This window comes from Lycorma delicatula, chromosome 4 (assembly GCF_047948215.1).
Source record: "Lycorma delicatula isolate Av1 chromosome 4, ASM4794821v1, whole genome shotgun sequence".
Classification (NCBI taxonomy): Eukaryota; Metazoa; Arthropoda; class Insecta; order Hemiptera; family Fulgoridae; genus Lycorma; species Lycorma delicatula.
The window spans coordinates 208,762,518-208,780,434 of record NC_134458.1 but is presented as its reverse complement, the minus strand read 5'-3'; positions in this window follow the sequence as shown (position 1 = coordinate 208,780,434).

The window sequence follows — 17,917 nt, the reverse complement described above, 5'->3', positions numbered from 1 at the left end:
CCGGCCCAGCGTGGGATCGTTCGGGGAGAAACGCCTCGGCCGCGCTGGCGAAGGACGACCGACGCCGACCCGACACTGCGGGGCTCTGGGGGCCACCACTGCTACGCTGAAGTGGGAACCCAACTGCCGCTGAGGGAAAGCCCGGTCGCACTTCAAAGGACGAGCCGCAAAGGACCAGCTTCCGGATCCAACCGCTCTTCTCAGAGCCAACGCAAAAAACGGCCCTTTTCAGGGCCACCACAAGGTTACGGATTACGAACCGTCGAAGCTTCTAAAAACTACCATAAGGCTAGCAATTACACAAGCTGTCGAAGCCAATCGACGACAACGTCGGCCCTTTCAGGGGCATCATAAGGTTAGTAAGTGCCACGTGCCGTCGATTATATTACAGAGTTTCCTGGAGAGGCAGATATTTTTTAAGACTAAGCTAGACTAAGTCAAAACTAGGTGACTCGTCGTCCCTCCGTTTGTGAAAATACGGGTTAGCATCAATACAATAAGTATGAGTTTCATATGCCCAGTATATATTTATTATAAAAGGTTATTTAAGATCACGGTTTATCCGGAATGCCAGTACGTTTTTATGCCCGATTTTTCCGGTAATGCAGAACCAATAAATCCAATATTTTTAGTTTAATATCTCGAGTCATTAAATAGGAAATGTACCTGATTGTAAGCAGAGTGATCGTTCGTTACCTTGTTTAATGACAATTTGCACAACATTTACGAGTTACTTTTATATTCTTCAGGAAAGTTATCCGAGGAAATCTCTGGACATACTGTTCTTCTGGTAGGGGTTGTATACAAGGCTACAAAAAATGTCAAGTTACGCCCAAATTGAATTCAATTAGTACAATAATTTTGATAACCTGAATTTAGTAGAGGATTTTTATATTGCGGATAGTTCAAAAGTATCGTATATGATGGTGTGCTTGTTTTGGACAATGATTTTTATTCAGATGAAGTTTTATTTCATTTTTCTACTATACATTAACTATCAAAACAATATTGTATGTATGGAATTTGGAGAATTCTTTCATTTATCAGTAAAGACCATTGAATTATCAAAAAGTTGGTTTTTGATGAGCGATTTCTTGACGAAGAGTAGTCAGACCTACTTTTTCACAAAAATATTAAGTACAGAACGTTATTTCGAAATAGTAAATTTCATACTTTTGCTTGAAACTGAAAAGCGAAACTATTGAATATAGCACGGTGGTTTCACTGTTGATTTTAATTATGGAATTTTTATGGGAATATTTTTTTGGAGATGACCGTGTAATATCCAGGGACTACGCCCTCCGGTACTCTCACCATCACATCTTTAATTTAGGAGATCATCTGAAAGATACTATTTTCTAGAACAACCCGTACATTTTGGATGAATTGAAAAAAAATATCGAAAACAGCATTTTTCATATCGATGCAGGAATTCTAAGGAAAGCTGTGCTGAACATAAAGAAACCAGTTGATGCTTGTACCTACCCTCAATGTGGACATTTTATATGTAACACACCACATTTATTGTGATATATAATTAAACTTTGCTTGTTATTAAACAAATAAAGTTCGTTTTACACGTCAGTGTTTTTATGAACAGTCAGTATAAGACTATAATTTCGTTGCTCCAGACATACGTAGGTATGTTTGTTTATTATTCAAACTAATCTGGTCTCAATTATCTAAGACATTTATAATTATCAACTCTCCAATAAAATAGCACGGTGCGATGGTTTTAGTTTATTTGTTTGCTGTATGTGCTCACATTTTTATTTTGAATGAAGCGCACGAACGATTCATTCGTTTGAAAGATTTATACTTCTCGAACGATTCATTCGTTCGAACGATTTGTACTTCTTGATACAAACAATTTATCTAAAATTATATTCGTGTTTTTCGGATAAAAAAGGAAAACACTGGGGTTAGAGCTGTGTTAAAAAATTACAACTAAAGAAACAGCTAAAAATCAAAGGAATTTGAAGGTTTCGTAGTAAACATTTTTGTTGTTGTAAGTACGTTAAATTCAGGAACGTTATTTAGTTACAATTGGCAAAAAAAATATTTACCAAAAATCATGTGTAATGAAACACAAACCATGTAACATTTTCGCGGCAGCTGTAAGTATTATACTTTTTAATTTTTTAACTTTTGTTAAAAAGAACTATTGTAGACATCTGTTTTTTTTTAAATTTTATAAAAATGAATAAGTATAGAAGCAGCATACTTCTGGATACGAAAGATGTGTGTGTGTGTGCGCGCGCGCGCGTATTAATCCTTTTATATCATTATATTTCTGTCGCCAAGGTAACAGAAATATAATTAAGTAAAATTATTAATCTTTTTTTCTTTAATGAATATGTGTAAAATACTTTCTCACAAACACGAGGACACGAACGCATCGAGGGAGAGCGCCCTGGCTAGATGATCCGGCGAGGGAAGCGAGCCCCGACCGTGTAGTTATTATTTCAACAATACAATTAATTTTTCTTGCGTTGATTATTTAATAACTGTATTTTAATCGATGCCTACTATCGATCAAATTTTACTGAGAATAAAAATAAATAAATAAAAACAAAATTTATTAGTAGTTAATTTGTTTACATTACACTACATACCGTTTAAAAAAGATAATCTGGTTAAAGGGACGTCATTAACTATCTTTCTAGTCACACTTATATTATAATGCATGACGCAAGAATATGAAATAATTCGCCCACTTACCTGAATCAAATACGTCAGAACGATTATTATTATTGATCAAAAACATTTATTGTATACTGTTTAGGAAATGCGTTGTTTGTACCTATTTAATCGTACTCTTTTTATCATTATAAAAAATATGTTTTGTAATATTTACGCCTCTGCTATCAGAATCACTATAGCTTATCCAAATTATGTATACAAAAAAACCATATGCTTAGAAATTAAGAATCTTGTCTCTTAAGCCCGTAAATCACTGTTTTTTTTAAATTACTATATTAAGAAATAATAATTAATTAACTTTGTAGCCATTTCGATTTTCTGACGTATATTTTTTTATATGAAGCAGAATATTAAATTCAACTACACTGTAATACTAAAAGCAAATCAACAGAAATTTTGGTACTGGAAAAAGAACACCCACTTCGTGTTATATACAATTTCTTTTAAGCTAAATCAGAATAAAATTTATATGTTCGAAAATACTTTATTACATCACATCTAAAGATATCATTGCCTAAAATTATGTTACATTTATTATAAAATTTTAGTTTGTAAAAGACGTGCAACCTTCTTTTAGTAAACATTATTGCTATGGAACATCGATTATCCAAACTGACTTTGCACGATAAAATTTGAAAACTTCACATTTTACACGTTCCAAATATACACGCTAAGACATCCGTCTGGTATAAAATGCTAAATATCTGGCGCGCGGTATTTTTATTAGCTCCGTTTTTAGTTTTGTGCGGCAACTTCGGTGGTGTAATAAGAAATAAAGTTAAGGGGTAATATGAGTTTATTAAGCAGTAAAAAGAAAGGAGTATTTGCGAGTCGGTCGGTGAACATCAAAAAAGTGTAAATCAAAAGAAACGGTTTAACAAACGAGACAGTTATACGCATATTAACCTACTAAAAGGATTACTAAAAGATAATCCTGAAGATTTTAAAAATTAATTGAGGTTGAATAGTGCTATTTTTAACGATTCATTAAATTTAGTTGGAACTTTTAAAAAAAAAAAAAAAAAAAAGAAATACCAACGCGAACCCATTTTTATTTTCTTAAAAATTTTTTTTGAAAACCGCCACTTACCGCCTTAGTTTTTTCCGGTTCAAAGTTTTTATTTGCTAAATTATATACTTTTTTTTATATAACTCTACCGATTCTTCTATGCTGTCGTGTCGTGATTACACGGCTTGTAGTCTTTAAGAACACTTTCCATAAAAGTGGGGGGCATCTATAACGTTTAAAGTTCAAATAAAGAATTTATGACAAATTCTTTAATCCAGTATTGAATATATATATAAATATATGTATTACATTAAACCTATGATAAAATAATAAATATAATAATAATTATATATTGAAATTATAAATATTAAGTATTTTTGTAAAACATAAAATCATAAATAAAGTATTAATTAAGAGTTTGATTATAAAACAATAAAACAAAAATAAATGAATAAAAAAAACGATATAAAAAAATTCCTTTCAGCACTCCGGAAGACAGAGGTAGATTTCACCGGTGCTAAGCAGGGGATAAAACAGTTTCTAACTTAAATTTTAAAAAAACTTCAAATTTACTCAATACGACCAATGGTTGCATGTAAAAAAGTTTCACATGTTTAGCATACGACAAGCCCATCTTCTTACAATTCCAGAAAAATGTTGGCCATCCCTTGCCGTAAGGGTAGGTAATATAAAAAATTGTTTCAGACAAAGGTTTTAGGTAATGTTTAGATGACTAACGACCGACCACTTTAAACCGATTCGATATTGAACTTATCAAGGGAGGTATGATTTTTTTTGTTTTCAAACCCCCATTTTTTCCACCCTCTGAGCCAAAGGTTGGTGATATCAAAAAAGTTTACTTACATACATTTTAGGTATGTACGTTTTCGGTATTCTTTTATCCGAAAAATCGTAAGAACTTTAAACGAATTCCATATTTTAATTAATAAAAAAGTTAAAGCTATGTTTTGTTTTTTCGAAAAAGCCACCCCATGGTCCGATTTCGGCCGTTAAAGAACTCGACCGAGATTTTGGGTCGAGTTTTCTTTAGAGAACAGTTTGAAAGTATTGACGCAAAATTACGGCAGTTATCGTGTCCACAAGAAAGTGAAATATATATATATATATAAACCTTTGAGCTGACGTGGTTTTGGAGTCTGGGGCATGTGAAACGCGATTATATGTCTAAATTTTCCGGAAGTCGAATCATGGTACCCGTTGCTATAGGTAGCTTTCTAATGAAATCTACCTAAAAGTATCTACCATACTAAAAGCGCGGAACTAGTTTACTGATGAACTGACGCACTCATATTCTGCGTTTTAAGTATCTGGAAAATAGCAACGTTTCAAGTATGTGGCCGGTGAATCACGAGTAAATACACATTCTTGAACGCATACAAGATACATGCCATTCCAAACACGGTCTAAAACATTCGCGTTAGTCGCCTGTTATCGCGTAACCTATTATTCATTTTCTTTATAAAAAGGATAAATTAATTCGTTGCTGTGCACTAGCTGTCCTGTCTTTTTTTAAATATCTGGTCTCTTGTGTCTGAAGTACTAGTGACTAATCAGATTTACTTTCTCTGAAATTAATAATTTTAATTATACCGTCAACTTCTAAATTTATAGGGGGCTATAACACCGGATGGCAAACCGTTACGTTCAACGTAAATGAAAATCTCTTCAGTCCTTACTTTTCTCTGTAAGCCTGGCATAGAATTTTTGTTGTCTTGAGAATGAAAATCCTAATTTCAGGAGCGATTAATATCTCTAACCGGCCGACCTATAACTTTTAATATATTTGATGAAAAGTAATCGACTGCTTATGATTTTTGAAAATTTGTTTGCCTCGGGGTGGGAGGGAAAATTTGTTTGTTTCGGTTTCTTTCATTCATCAGTGGAAAACTGACGAATCCATAAAAATATCCCAGTTTTTCTTTATTGCCGGCCTCCGTGGTGCGAGCGGTAGCGTCTTGGCCTTTCACACGGAGGTCCCGGGTTCGAATCTCGGTCAGGCGTGGCATTTTCACTCGCTACAAAAATTGTCATTCTCCTCATCCTCTGAAGCAGTACCTAACGGTGGTTCCAGAGGTTAAAAAGAAGTTTTTTTAAATAAATATTTTTAGAAACTTTTTAACTTTACAATCGTTTGCACAACAAATTTTAAATTATACTAATGGGGTGAACAAATACGTAAGAACTTATGTTCTGAAAGAAAATATTTTCGTAGTAAACTATACGAGCACGTGCTTTCAATTGAAAGTTGACTCGATCGAAAAATACGCAGGTGATATGAAGCTGAAACAATGCGTTTTAAGTTGTTCAAAGATAAACTTCACCCCACGTATGTATGTATATGTTTAATGCTGAATCTAAGACGTTGTTTTTGAAAAGCGAATAAAGAGTTGAAACAAGAAAAACGAATATATATTTTTAATAAATACCGATAAATATCTTGCTTCTTTGTTCATCTTTTGGCTTATTCTAAATGTACGGAAATTTTATTTTCTTTTTTAAAATTCTTTTTGTGCACTTTTATCATTCCAGCATTATATGTTTCTACAGTACTGTTATTATTTTAGAGTTCTATTTCGTAAATATATTTTTCATTTTTGTTATCTTAATTCCATCGGTTAACAGAGGTTCACCTGTATTGTAAAGATTATATTTTATGTTACTATAAATAAAAAAAAAAAAACCTTCGTAGTTACACGATACAGATTCATTATTTTTAATACTTGGATAATAATGTACTTTTGATGTAAACATTTCCGTTAACGATGGAGATTTTCTTTCAAGATTCCTTATTATCCAGGCTCCATTATTTCTAGGAAAAACTAAAATATTTTCTGAAATTCACGATTCGGATGAAATTTTCCGTTGTATTAAAGTTATAATTAATTAAGGTACCGTTTACAGCTATCGCTGTAGACCATTATTTATTATAAGAAATCTTCTACATCCATATTAAAAAAAAAAACAACAGAACTTTATAGGTAGTTTTGATTTATAAGATGTATTTATCAATCCATTTTTATCGATCGTTTGAATTTATCTATTTAATTGTATATCCTATATAATTATTCGACCAATTTCTGACTATCGATAATTGTTAGTTACATAAATGAATAATAATAACAATAATAATTAAATTTATTTTATCCCTTTATCTCGAAAACCTGTTTATTTGTAAGTGTTTACAAACCTATACATCTACTGATATTTATTTTTGTCCTGACTTGTTTGAATAGTAAATCCGGGTGTGTACATTAATGTTTAATAATAAAATTTCAAGGTGATTCCATCAACTAAACTTATATTCTTTATTAATTCTGTTTCCAAGAAATGATATTTATAGGCTATACTTGAAACAAAATTTTTGTTCATATATGTATATGTACATGTTAAAACTTCATTAAATGTGAACAATTAAAAATTAATTTTTTTTTTCTTCACGAATTCATTCGCCTTTCATTCATTTCACCATTTCAGCTTACGAAACTTGTAAATGGACATACGGAAATGGAATTTTGTGGCGTATAACAAATGCCACGCCTCACCGGGATCCGTACCCGCGGCCATCAGATGAAAGGCCGAGACACTACCACTCCGTCAAGCAGGTCTTGATCTGTAATAATACAATTTTTTTATTTGTCATATTACTTTAATCGTAGAAATTTTCATAAGAAATTGTATAGTTTCTTTTGCTAAGAAATAATACATTGTATCAGGTGAACGACGTAAAACCGAGCCGTCTATCACATTCCACTTACCCTGCTACCGTCACTATTACTGCCGGAGCCGCTACCAGTTGTATATTTTACTACTACTCTCGTCTATAATCGTCAGTTATATACCACGCTATTCATGTTCAGTGCTGTGTAACTTACGTTGTTTGCAGTTGTGTTTTTCTAAAATACCTTATTTAAACGAGGAAAGGGTTGCTGTAGCGGAAGCTTATGTGCGTTCTGGATATTTTCAAGGAAAGACTATGAAGGATTGTAGATAACAAAGTAAATTTTCAAAATATATTGCACAAAAATAAAACAATATTTAAATACGTAAACAATAGTGAAATAAATACACATTCTAGTACCTTCTTATTGTGTAATAAATTTGTTACCACGGGGGTTAAAATTTTTAAAAGTACGCGGCCATGAAATTCATCCCTCACAAAAAAATATTGCGTAATATGTAGTGGTAAAATTAATAAATAAATTTTATATATATACACACACACACACACAAATAGAGTAATTATTGAAGAATGTAACAAATTTTCAGGCCGTGTTCTCTTAGTGAAAATAAAGAAAAACGTTCATATAAACATAGGTTCGGAAACGCTTTGTTAGCGAACGTCGGCTGGGCTGGTAAAAGAATTCGCTCTAATTTCTGTGCCTTCTATAAAATAAGGGCAGACTGTAAATTTGAGACCCAAATTAAGGGGTAAATTTAATGATTTTACATGAAATCGGACCTAAAGAATTTGAAGAACTAGGTCCCAGAACTGTATTTTTAGCAGTTTTTTTTTTTTTTAGAAATTTAGTGTAAAAGACAAAATATTGGGTTCGAAAAACACACTGTTTTATTTTTCGTGTAAAATAACTTTGTTAACCGGGTGATCAATACAAAACGTTTAAATAAAACTTGTAGAGAATTTCATTGCGAGTAAAGCTGTATGAATAAAGTCTATATTATGATAAAGAGGGATTGTAAATTGCTCCCCAAGGAAACTAAAACGAACAGAAAAAAAATTAACTAAGTCCGATTTCAAAAATTGGAAAAGATTTTTTAGTCGCATCATTAACCAAGTTTAGCCACCGATATAGAATAACTTTTTTTTGCCTGATTATCACTTCCAGTCATAATAATAATAATATATATTTTTTTTTATACGGAGGGAGGTGTAAATGCATTTACGCATGGAGTGTCGGGCTCCCGCTGATGGTATTATCCAATCACTATCAGCAGACTACCGACTAAAACCACCCCCCCCTTTCTGCCAGGACTTTACCCGGAACCGTTTAACACATTACTTCCGGTCCTCCTATACTAGCCTGATTAGGTGCTACCTAATTTTCAGGACTATCCAGGTCAACCTTTTTGGCCCTGAGAATGTTGCCGACGAATCGGGCTACACTTTCCCAGCTGCTCAGGTCACGGAGCATCATCGCAACCACGTTGTGGGGACTCAGTGCTAAGAGATCCGCCTCTAGTGTCCCTCGATCTGCCGCACACATTTGAAAAGGGTGTGCTCAGCGTCATCCCGTACACCGGGGCAATAGAGGCAGTCGGGGGACGGCGCTTTCCCTATGACATGGAGGTAAGCGCGGAAAGTTGGGTCATGTAGTACTCCACCTCCCCATCCCATCGCTCCGTCCACAGTCTGACCAGAGGGATAAGCCTTGCGGTCCATCGTTCTTTGGTCTCGTGGTCCCAGGTGTCTTGCCCCGTGCGAGGAACGTGCGAGTGCGTTCCTCGTTGGCAATAGTAACCCGTCTTCGCCTGCCCGTCGCCTCCTGTAGATCAACTGGTACTCCCTTTCCAAAACAGCAATGGGCATGACGATGGCGACCACAAGTACTACAGGCTCGGAGACCGTCTGATACGCGGAAGCGACTCGCAAGGCTGCGGTGCGTTGCACCTGTGCGAGCCGATTCCGATTTTTTGCAACTCTTAATGCCTGGGCCCACACTTCCGACCCATTTAACAGGACGAAATGCACCGTGGACATCAGCAATCGCCGTCTGCTGGCCTTCGGTCCGCCGAAATTCGTCATGAGCCGGCTGAGAGCAGTAACGGCTCTCGCAGCTTTGTCGGCGGCTCTACGAAGCTGAGTTTCCGATCAATCATCATACCGAGGTATTTTGCGGCCGGCTTGGTCTCTACCCCGACCCGCAGGGAGAGAAGGATGTCGATACGCTTCTTCGTTAGTACCACGATCTCCGTTTTGCTGAGGGCTAGAGACAATCCATTGTCGTCCAGCCAGGCACCGACTCTGTGCATAGCTCGACTGAGCCTCATTTGGGCTCGCTCCACGTCGCGGTCTGTGACAAGTAGCGCAACGTCGTCAGCGTACCCAACCAAGACAAATTTTTCAGGCATCTCCAGCCTCAGCAAGCCATCATAAACGGCGTTCCAAAGGTCGGGGCCGAGAATCGACCCCAGCGCCGCCCCTGACGTGATCGTATCCTACACCGCCTACTGCCGTCTCATAAATGTGACCGCGGTTCCTAAGGTATGCGTCCACCATTCTGAGAAGGAATAATAATAATAATGACTTTTTTAAAAATACTCAGTTCTCAGATAAAAATCAGTTATTTTAATGATATAAAAATAATCTACTCTGATTGATGTATTTACGATTTGAAATAATTATGAATAATCGGAATCCGTAGGTCAAACAAGACCGTAACTGAAATAAGATAATCAGCAAAGAACACAGTTAATCCATTTTTTTTTAAAATTATTTTTGCATGTGCCATATCTGTATAAATTTGTTTCGGATTACAAGTAATATAAAATAGATAATTTTATTCAGTTTTTTATTTTAAGAAAAATTTGAATAATGAAATAAATTTGCATAATTTACAATAAAGTGATAATGAAATAAAAAAATATTACCACGATACATATTATTAAGAGCCATACTCAACTTAAAAACTTACTTAGACTTAAAAGCCACAAGAATCATCAACTTATTTAGGAAAAATTACAATTTACAGATAAAAAATAAATAACACCGTTAACAACAAAATAAAGATATTAAAACGAAAGGCAGAAATTATATGAATAATGCGAATGGGATCATAAGAGAAGAGAAAAAAACGGTCAGGCGAAGAGGTAACGAAAAGGACCACTTGAAACGGTCGTTTTGTGGTGTGCCTCCTCCAACACGATTGCACCATACAACACCACACTTCCTCAGTTGTTAAGTGATCGTACGTCGCAACACCATAAATTCTCTTACCGAACTCAACCTCTGCGGTTTGCGGCCGTATAAAAGTGAGACTAATCCACATAAAACGCTTCCTTCCATTCCTCTTGACCCTCTTTAACCCCGATTCATCTATTTGCACTTAAAAGCTAGGGGAAGATCAAAATAAGACTAAATACCATCAATTTTTATGGTTTGATCCGATTAATCGATACTTATAATAATAAATGTTTAATATATATATATATATATATATATATATATATATACATATTTGAATCGTGCAACTACATCATGATAGCATCGATTCATTCATGTGACCACCGTACTTAAAAAAAGTAATCTTACATTAATCAAATTGAATCTAATTTTCAAGATCCAAGAGAATGAAATCAACATTTAGTTTGGTAGACAGCGGTTCTCAGAAATGTTCCTCATTAAATCGATTAATATAGTGATGAAACAGAAATACTGATAGAAATATGATAGTTAAGCTATTTTATAGACATATAATCGATCAATTTTTAGGAACAATTTTTAACTTAGTGGAGTTGAATTGTATACACACTGTTTAATAATAAATGGATGGATAAGATTTAAAACGTTATTTTTGTTTTATACTGATCTAAGATAAAAGATTTTACCTGTTGGTAAAGAGGAAATCACCTCTTGGTAAACCTGCTATTTCCCTGTTTTATGTTATTTTTCTTTTCTCACTTTCATCTACAATTAAAATTTAACCCCGAAGAATAGTACATTTTATTTAACAATTATTAGTTATTCTATTTTTTTATACGTGTAACAAAAAAATAAAAAATTACGTTTATTAGTGAATTCTAATATATTAGCATTTTTAACAGAGGAAATTCTTTCTTTCAGTAAGCCGACTGAATGAGAACGACCGACTTGTCCTTTTATCGTTTGTATTTGGAGTATTACAGGTTTACAGGCACAGATCATATAATTTCAGACTCGACCGCATCTCCAGTTTTATGCAAATGAAACTTTTAACTCCTGTTCACCACACTGAAATATAAAACTCATATATTTTGGTTGTAAAGGGAGATTTTTCAAGAATGTAGTAATTTTTTGTTATAAAAATACGTTTTGGTACTAATTACTACAAGTGTTGACAATTTACTAAATGTTTTGTTAATTGTAATTGTAATTGTAATTGTAATTAATCATGCGATAACAAAATTTGGAAATAGTTGTTCAGCAATCGGTTAATAATTACGGGTAGAGTATGGAACAAACTTCTGCAAAAAGAAACTTGCCGATGATTGAAAACAGTTAAAACGTATACATGAGTGATAGTTGAAGCAGTACCACTTCATTTACATTTTATTGATTCCAAAAATGGGGTTTTTCAGCGATCGGTACATGGAAGCGAGTATAAATACGATCGGTATTTCAAGCGAGTATAAATACTGATGGAACTATTTCATCCATTAATGCTGTAAAATTATTCATTTGAATGTAACAAAATTTTTACCTTCTTCAAACAGCTGAAAAGGCTACTGAAAGTTTTACTGAAAAACGAAAACAAAGTAAAAAATCTTTAATTTTTAGTTTGTTTTACGTTCGTTAAAATATATTTTTAATATATAACGCTAAAATTTAATATTAAATCTGTATAAAATAATCTATTTTTTATAAATTAATTTATTTTATAAGAATAAATGAACTTCCTTATATTTTGCTTCACATCCTCACATCCTGAGGGAAAGACACTCGCCTTGTGAAGATGCCGGTCACGTTACCATCCCGGCCGTTCCAAGCTTTGATGGGCTTTACTAGAGGTCGTCTTTTAGATCCTCTAAATTTGATTACACATCGCAGTCATCAATTTGGCCTCTGTCAGAATGCCACCGATGCAAATGCGTCGGCAGACATTTCCATCGGTGTATTTACACAACCTACTATCGCCTTCGAATGGCGTCCTCAAACTTTTTCTTTACAGTTAAGATTTCTTCCGAACTTTATTATTTAAAATTTAAAAGGTCTGAGACCGCCTCGTTCGGAAGAGGGAGATGTACCGGCCGGAAATAAGACGGATGCGTGGGCCTCGCTTGTCCGCAGGTGACATGATAGATGGGATCAGCCGACAAAGGATTGATGGATCGACAGACTGATCCCGGATCTCCAGAGATCGCTGGACCGCAGATACTGGGAACTGGGGTACGAGTCGATTCAGTTTCTTGGCGGTCACAGCGGTTTTAAAGCATACCTGCGCGTTGGGACCCTCTACGTAATGCAACTATTGCCGAGAAAAGAACACATGATGTTTTAATGCTATCGGTTCTTGAAGCATAGGAAAGTAAGTTGGTTGAAAATTGGACGCGCTCGCCCCAGATAACGTCGTGGAGCCTATGCTACAACCCTAACGGGCGTGGCACCTGGTGTCCATGATGTTAGTCAAGATCATCCGAGTAAATATGGCGGAGGAAGCGCAGAGGTGAATAATTCCCTTTGTTTCTACCTCGGGGCTGCGTTCATATTAAAGCAGATTCGGCCCCGTGTAAAGTAACGAAAAAGAGATCTGACTACCGTCACCGCCATCACGATAATTACAGATCAGATTAACAAAAATTAATCTAAAAAAACTATTGCATTATTAACTTTACCGATGAATTTGAAGCTATTACATCTAAACAGCGCAATGAAAAAAAGAAAAAAGATTGATTATCGTGCATTTAAAAAAAATGGAATTAAATATCTACAATCAGTTCCTTCGGAACAACAATAAACATGTTGAATGTTCTTAATTTACTTAAAGGCGAGCAAACCTAACAAAACCAAATTTAACTCCTATATATTCCGTTTTCTCTGACTGGCACCCTGTAACAACGCTGCTGATCGATGATAATGTAAACTGAATTTTTTGGTAGCTTGTGAAAAAAAAAAGTCGCGTCTAAAATTTTCAACTTGAATAAAGAACCTCCCGATAAAAGGCAGAAACGTTACCACTCTTCTATGAAGGTAGATCATCAATCGGTAATTAAGAATTTTTTTATAGTATTTTTACGGTTTCAATAAAATGCGTAAATCAAGTTAAAATGAACTAAACAAATGTTTGTTTTTTTTAGTCTTAACTTTTTGAAGAAAATTTTCATTAAATGAAATTAAACCGCTTAGGTTAAAGCAACCGGAGCATGTTTTTCCTTTAAGCTACAAATACATCGACAAAGATATAAAACGAATAGCATAATATATTTAAGAGAAATTTATTCTCTTACAAAAAGTAAATAAATCGGCAGTTACGGATCGATATATAACTGGTACATATTTATTAAAATTGATTTCTTTTTAATATTAAAATATTAATTAAATTTTATTTCAATATACATCGAAATAGATGCGTAAGCCGAACAAATCGTTTAATAGATAAGAATTATAGAGTTTCAAATGATAAGGGCATATTATATTGATGATACGATTAAATATATTATAAAATTAGACCGAACAAGAGGAATAAATTATCCAACATTATTTATTCAAATTGGATGTATGAATGTCAAGATATAAAAATAATTCGTTAACAGGAACTACTTTTACTGACGGGTATTGCTACGTCACACTTCAGTAAACTCATAATGAAGTGGTTAATTTACTATAAAAATTACTTTTCTACTTACCAAAAAATAAGTTTAGTTAATATCTTATTAACTAAAAATACTTTTAGTTACCAAAAATAAGTTACTACATATAACTTGCATCCATTAAAGTTTGATCGTTCAACTTTCCAGGTTGTGACATTAAAAGGATAAAAATAACAAAACTAATGACGCATTAAATAAACCGTTATTTTTTTAATATTTAAAGATCGCTGAAGTCGATACCGTAAAATATGCAAAATAAATTATGTAAATTTAGCTTTTGATTTCACATAATTTAACGGTTCTCAATATGAATAAATATTTAATTACGATCAGTTTAAAGATTGATATTAAAGTACGGAAACGGCTTCATATTTCAAAACCGAATTATACTAGGAGATACAAACAAGTGCGATTCTATATAACTTAGTTATAAAATTGCTACTTTACGGTGTATTTAAAAATTTTAATCGCCGTCTTGAATCCTTTAAATTGAATCAAACCTTTTTTTTAAATAGAAAGGTGGACAAGTGACACGTGATTTTAATGTAATATTTTATGGGAAAAACGATGGCGAAAACCGTTTCTCGATAAATGTCTTCGTTTTTGAGTTATCAACGATGAAAGTTGTATACAAAACAAAAATTGTAAATATTATTGACTTGAAAAGGCGTTTAATTGACTTATCTGCACGTGTACCACCAAACATGTTACAAGTTATTAATGGATATTTCTTAAGGTTAGCGCACTGCTAGGCTATAGTGCGTTACAAACAAATGTCCAAACACAGTAAATTTTGAAAGCACAACGTTCTACAAGAAATGGTCAAAACGCTTTCCCTCTACAGCTTGGCAGTGTGCTAAATGCGTTCTTTATATACATTGTGTTTTAAGCAACCCTAAAAAGAACAATTTAGGTACAATCAAACGCTGTACTTGTATGTTGAAGTAAGAAGCGAAAACGGGAAGTTAATAACTTTCATTGTTGTATATTACGTTACAACAATGAAATCGTATTGTTATAAAGTAATAGCTGATTTACTATAAATTTGTAGCGTCATTATTTAATTTCAAAATTAAAAAACAAATTCTGAAAATCTGTTTTATTACGTAATTTTGGAGGAAAACGTTTAATTAACTTCAAAATAAATAGCGTTACGATTAAAGTAAATAATATCTATTGACCTAGCCGTTTAATTTATAGTAGTGTTGCCGACTAATAGTTCTGTATTATTATTATTAGCGTTATTTACTGTGAAGGCTGTTATTATTAGTGTTTGGCCATTAATTTCTGCATTTACCGTTTAAAGTTTCTTACTGAAGGTAATTCCGAATGTAATAAGAAATAAAAAAGTTACTACGGGACGTTTTACCTTGTCTTAAAACTACCTCAATTTTTCCGTTTTTGCAACTTTTTTTGCAACCGTTTTATAACTCGAGTTATAATTGTTTATAACTCGAAAACGAACCAATTTATCGGGAAACATTTTTCACCATCGTAAAACTTTAAATTAAAGTCATGTATCACATGCGCATCTTCCTATTAAAAAAAAAAGATTTTGATTCAACTTCGGGCGGATACAAGACGGCGGACAATCATTTTAAACGCACCATAAAGTAGTAATTTTGTGTAACTATGTTCCTAAATCTACACTTGTTTCTACCTCCTCCTAGTATCCCTCAGTTTTTGAAGCACAAGTAGTTCGACTGCCTGGCCCGAGGCCAGTGTGAGCGATCATAGGCTTATAACCTATGAGATCGTTTACGGAGGCGGTCTAAGAGCTCCAATTTCGGGTCGCTATAACCTAAGAGGCCTGGATCAGCACAGGCTGCAGCGCGAGTGCGCAACTACCTTGCAGGGGTTGGAATGGGGCATGACGCACAGGGAGGAGGTGGAATTGATGAATGAACAATTCGGCCGGGCCATCAAGACGGCTACGATAGCGTCCTACGGCGGCCTCGGCCAATGGACGGATCCTTAGGTAGTGGCCAGTCCGCTGATCGGAGAGTGCCAAGAGCCGTCATGACCGCTGCTTCCGGGGGGGTTAAATGCAGGCGGAAGCCCGGGAAAAGTGGTGGTCCTCTGACCTTAGCGTGCTGCGCGCAAGAGTTAGGTCCACTAGCAGAAGATACCAGCGTCGCCCCCTAACGGCGATTATCGTTGATGACGGCGCGCTAAGCGTCTGCCCGTAACGAGTATGTTCGTGCCATCAAGGAAGCCAGACTCAAGTTATGGCAAGACTCCATGCGCGAGTTGCAGCGCAACCCCTGGCAGCTCGCAAAATCATGTTACCGGCCAAAGACATTGCCCGTGCTGTCCAATGTTCGATGCGGGTTGGTGGTCGTGACCACACTTCAACATTTGTGGCGATTTACCAGGCGTTTCCCGACTTGCTGGAAAGTGACTTTGGTGAAGGTGGTGCTCTTAAAACCAGGAAAGGATTCTAGTGAGGTCAGCAGTTATTGACCCATCACCCTCTTGCCGGTAATCGGCAAGTTGCTTGAAAGGCTGGTTGTGAAACGGCAATGGGAAAGCATTGAGGTGAACTGTTTTCTAAATTGAGGCCAGTATGGCTTCACGAAAGGGGTTAGCACCGAGCATTGCATCTTAAATGCTCTTGCCGAGGTGGTAAGCACCGACTGTAAATATGTTTTCACAATTTATACAGACATAGAGGCAGCATTCTATTCCTTGTGTTGCAGTTCTGTCCTCTATAAAATGGATCACGCAATGTTCCCGTAGCCCTGCAGGCCGTGGTACGTGACTATTTGTCTAACCGTACGGCTCTGTTTAAGGATGCGCACCCAGTTGTGGAAAATCCGTTACCAGGGGTAGCCCGCAGGGTTCCGGTCCCCTGCTGTGGAACCTGGTATTCTACAGATTTCTGAGATTGACATTTCCAGAAGGGGTCACGGCCCAGGCTTTTACCGATAACTGTCTCCTTTTAGTTCGTGGTAATTCACGACCACAGCTAGAAGACCGGGTGCAGGCGGCCTTGTCAACCGCGGAGGGCTGGATGGACATTCAAAATTTAAAGATTTCTGTGCCCAAGACGAAGTTTATGCTTCTCAAGGGTGCAGACAAATTATCGTACAGTCGTAACCCCCATATTAAATATACAGGCTGTGTAGTTAGCCGAGTTAGAGTTCATAAGTACCTAGGTGTTTTGTTTGAAAAGTTGCTGTTTAGGAACCACATTAGGCAAGTAGCGGCGGACGCCGTCTCAGTGATGCACAAACTTAGGAGGATTGCTCAGAATGGCTATGGGTTGTCGGGTCGTCAAATGTACATGGTGAACCGAGGTGTCTTCGAAAGCATGACCTCTTGCACGGCGCCCGTTTGGGCGCATAGGTTGGATATGAATGGAGCACTTGTTCAAAATTTAAGGAGTGCCCAGCGCAGAGTCTTAATTGTATGCACTGGTATTTTTAAAACAACCGTCTACGAGGCTACCACCGTATTGGGTAAGGCTCCCCAATTGATTTAGTGGTGAAAGTTCGGGCAGCTATGTGGAAATTGCGAAGAAGTCGAGACGCCGAGGTATTTGGGATGCGGTTTCGAGCCGAGCCAGCACCGGAACGGAACGGTGATCGCAATGCACCGGATCTAATTTCGTTCAGTTGCCCTTCTCCCGTCTGCGAAAGAAGTTGCAGAGCCTCGCGATAG